General features: G+C 36.1%; 1 long non-coding RNA gene across 1 annotated transcript; it reads right to left on the minus strand.

The window, feature by feature from the left end:
• Positions 1-957: 957 nt before the first annotated feature.
• LOC105034820 (uncharacterized) lies at positions 958-4306 on the minus strand. Its single transcript, XR_012135395.1, has 3 exons — positions 3736-4306; positions 3298-3367; positions 958-1265 (listed from the first exon to the last, which is right to left on the minus strand). It is a non-coding gene; the product is annotated as an uncharacterized lncRNA (long non-coding RNA).
• Positions 4307-4869: the final 563 nt, after the last annotated feature.

Here is a 4869-nt window from a genome sequence, read left to right on the forward strand (position 1 = left end):
GGAACCATGGTCCACCTTAGGTACGATACAGCATGCACTGAACCGGACAGTTCGGGGCAGCACGATGAACCTTGATATCAAATATGGTGTTGAAAAAAAGATTACAAATTGTACCACATAGGTGGATACAAAATTTTCTCAGGTAATGTAACTGATATGCATGTACTGGCAAAGGCAACAAGTCCAACGCCTAGATAGTCTCAGCATGTCTAGGATACCCATTGCTCAGCATCTATCACCTTGTTTATAGCTTGCTATTGGCTATAATTAGTGTTTACAACATGACTCCATAGAAATCAATGATGAAGTTTCATGTTATCCGGAAAAATTGGACAATTTAGACCTAGGATTGAAAAATTGACATAGACTTTATTTTCAAACATGTCAAATGATCTTGTTTCAACAATTAGATAGTTTACCTGCTCCCGACACTTAGAAATGGGCATTTGGATGATATGCTTTCATGTCTCAAAAGCAGCATATGAATGACTATGAGCATTGCAAATTGATAGGAAAAACAAGTGACTCATAGAAAAGGAATATAATCGTTTTCTTTCCAAGAAACAGAACTTATGTCTTCTCGGTTCCAGCACTATAAGTCCTAACCAGCAAGGACGGCTGAACATGGCAGCTAGATGAGGAACATGTAAAAGCCAAAGTAGGTGAAGCCCTCACTTCACCTAACTAGGTACTTAAGTTGGAGAAACATTAGCTTTAAACAAGATGAAGATGCCTTCAATGTGATCCCAACCTCAAGAACCTCAATTTTCTTATTACAATTCTCAAATTCATGACAAAGCCATAAATGATTATGTTAAAAATTTAAAGCTTTGTCATACTTATCAGAGCTTTCTTATCCCATGATAATACCACTTGTTTCTTTTGGACTTTGAAACTAGAAGTGAAAAACTAAGTAACAAATGAGAATTTTGATCTCTTATATCAAATAGACTCCTGTGAAAAGGCATAAATTTATATGAAAAGGCAGTGATTCGTTCATACCATGACATCCTTGTTATATAATGGATGACAACTCTATTGCAAGCCTCTAATTAGTTTTTTTCACAATGCAACATTTCCAGTCAGGAAAATTTGATAACATGAACTCATTCACATACAGGATCTACTCCAAAGGGTAAGGATTGTTATATGATACTAAGACAATAAACTTGCTGCATCAATTTAAATGTTAAACTAGTGAAACTGAATTGCTTTTTCTCCTTAGATTGATGAATTCAGACGGCATTCTACCGAAGACAATCCACCTGGACACCAAAAAAAAGAAAAATCTCTTCACCCTAAGCAGAACTCCAAGGACCAACAGCATCATAAATATTATAATCATGACTTTACGAACCCAGCAGTAAACATGATCCAGAATTCAGGATCCAGGAAAAATGTGAAAGAAAGGACACATGCCAGGAAAAAAAAAGAGGACATAGTTTCTCTTTGACGAATCATTCGTAAAGCCATCGCGTGCATAAGCTGTGAGTACAAAATTCTTAGCTTAATTAAGTTGTAAAGGATTGCATCCCTTGCACCTCAAATCGATTTATTGCTTGTGCATAATAACGAATCTCAAGAGGAAAATGTATCTCCAGGGCATAATAGAGACCCATATAAACCAGCAAACCTTATCGCACTTTTATATCCAACTGAGGTATCTATCTACAAGATAAAGCCACTATAAGCTTAAAAATAAGAGTATTCCGAAGCAAAATGGAAACTATAAGAAAAGAATAATCACAAAACTCGAGTGGTGTTATACTGTGCACAAAGAAAAACACTGCAGGAAATGCACCAATAGGTACGGTGACCAAAATCTTAGATCATATAGGCCATGACGGAGGACATTGGCAGAAAGCATTGAAGATCTATAAAAGGCATCCCAAGGGTGGTTCTAATGCTAAAGCCTTAATTTTGAATGTGTTGGATGATGTGGGGCCCTTTGGGGACCTTCTTTATTGTCAATTAGTCTTTATAGAGTCTTAATTTTATGTTTCTCAAAGGTCCTATAATGCTGGTTCAGTTTTATTAAAGTGTTCTTAAGTTTTAGAGTCAGGGGTATTTTTGTAATTTTTGAGAATTTTCTGGGCATGGGCTGTCATATGGCTCATAGGTCATATACTCGGTCTATTTACGTTTTCGAGCTTTACTTATGATTTTTAGTTGGATTTTATTAGTCAAAATTACAGATTTGTTATTAGGAGTCTAATCCTATTTGGAGTATTAGAACTCTTTAAATAAGAATGTAATATCTCATTATGGGAAGCAGTCAAAATTTCACAGATTTTTTCTTCCTGATTATTCTTTTTTTTAGAGTTCTGTGATGCAATTCTAACCCTAGATGTAATGCATGTGGGATTCTAGGTGTGATACCTAGAAAACCTCTCCCTTTTCTTCTAGTTTTCTCTAATTACAGCACTGTAAAACCTCAAATTCAGATTTGATTCCATCCCCACTAAACCCTAGCAACCAAAACCAACAAAGTTCATAGCCACCCATCCATCAATTAGCCTTCAAATTCACAAAACAAACAAAATTTTTATTCCCATTTTCTACTTCCAGCTCACATAAAAACCCCAAAACTTCATATTTTTGCCACACCTAAATCACTCTCCATCCATATACCACCATAAACCCTAGCTTCTTACACAATTTCCCTACCCTTTTAGTCCAAAACAACCCATTAAGCATCCCTGAATTTTTCCGAATCAAAGTTGCCCTACATCATGCCATCTCTTAGAGAATCAAGACCATGCTCATTGCATAGGCAGTCGTTCAAGAATTCAACTGATTTATAAAATGAAGAACAAGAAAATGGCATATCATATTATTATGCATGTGTGAAGTAGCAAAAACAGGCTTTGGGTATGTACAAAAATGTGCATATGGTGCTTTGTCCAAGCTCTCAACAATTAAGATGGCTACAAATTAACTTTTGCATCACACTCACTAAGGCCAAAAGATGCAATTGTCAGCCATAGATGTAAAAACTTTTCCTTGAAAGAGGTAGCCCTGTGGAACAAACTATATGGTGCAAGGTGAAAGCTGATTGTCGAACCTATATTCCAGTAGACCACGAAGAGTAAGGATAAAACAGCCTTAGACCAATGGTTTCATAGAATGAGTTAGCATGTGATAGAAGAGATCAACTAAATGACATGAGATGCAACTATAAGGACAGGATCAACAAAACCAATAAATTTAGCTATAACATAGGCATTTAATAGAGCATGAAGCTGGAAGTGCAAAGTCAGAAAGAGGGGTGAAAAAAATAGGGATAATAAAACATACCTCAGCCATTTCAGGAGACCCCTCATCCTTTGCAAGAACCCACTTTGTGAGATAAATGGAGGAGAAGAAGCTGATGATACAGATAGAAAACACGAAGACAATAACTGATGACGTACTAGCTCCAATGTAAAAGACAGAGCCAAATACCAAAAGCAATAGAAGATATAAGACCCAGGGATTTATTCCAATAAGCATCCAAAAAATATGCAGAAAACAACATATCATTAATCAAAGGACGAAAGCAAGAGGAAGGTGCTTACATATTACCACATATTTTGAACAGGTAGACAACTTGAGCACATTACTATGCTTTGATTGACATGTTAATATATTCATTATGCACAAAGTTCCACTCTAAATGGTTTATATACTAGTTCAAACATAAGTCAGCAGCAAGGTTAAATGCACGGTTGATGCTGAGTTTATTCTGCCACATACCACATTTGAAGCACGTTAATCCTCTCACAAGAGGGATGGCCCTAACTCATTCTTTAATTATTTCCAAGTGAAGAGTTGATGTCTTCCTAATTCTTACACCAATGTTCAAGCACTTTAGTGCTGAAATATAAAATGGACCACATTCCAATTAAAAGAAGAAAAGATAGTAGGGTATGGAACTGCAGATATATTCTTACATTTATAGGCTAATGTTATATATAAAATATCAACAGATCATTCAGAGACTAATGTGAAACTAACAAGAAATCCCTGAAAGACAGTATTAGTACCCCCCACCACCTGGAGGAGAAGAGAGGGAAGAGAGGAGGGGGTTGTGGAGGGATGGGTGCATGACTTCACCACTAAAATGTGATTAGTTAGGCATAAACCCCATCAAGTTGTTATTGAGCAAGCTCTTACAATCCTTAAAACTAATATGCATGGAGAACTAAGACTTAGATAAAACTACTTAGTGAAGTAACATGTGTTGCATATGAACTTTAAATTTGCTGTCCAAGAGTATGATAAATCCACCAGAATTACTTTGTTCCTGCATTATGACCCTCCAAATTAATTACATAGGACAATAAAAGAATTACTGTACATGCAAATTTGTGCGTTAATATGACAAATTTGCAAGGTTTCTTTCTTCCTGCAGTAAGCCCTTTCAAAATTAATTTACTTTTCAAAGCTTCAGTTGTACAACAACAAAAAAAAAAATCATAATAACTATAGCAGAATAAGTTTAACAAAATAAATATGAAAAATGGAGACGGAGAGAGGACAGGGACAGAATCATTACAAGTCGCCATTGTCATATGAAAAATGGAATCAGGAAAAAAAAACGAAAAAAAATATCTGAAGAAAGATAAACATGGTTTTTTATAGCAGGAGAGTTGGGCATCTATTTCAGGATCTAAGAAGGCCATAAACCCAACAAAAACCGGTCCAAACAGAGGACAGGCCCTGTTTAACAGAGCACTTCAGTTGTTTTAAAAAAAAAAAAAAAAAAAAAAAAAAAAAAAAAAAAAGCCAAGAAAGAGAGAGGCGTATTAACCTGGATCCTTGAGTCTCTCGGACCCGCCGATCCCCGCATGCCGTCGCCAGGATCGCCGCTACGCCATCGATCGACCC

The sequence above is a fragment of the Elaeis guineensis genome, chromosome 11 (genome assembly GCF_000442705.2).
Source record: "Elaeis guineensis isolate ETL-2024a chromosome 11, EG11, whole genome shotgun sequence".
In the NCBI taxonomy this organism is placed as follows: Eukaryota; Viridiplantae; Streptophyta; class Magnoliopsida; order Arecales; family Arecaceae; genus Elaeis; species Elaeis guineensis.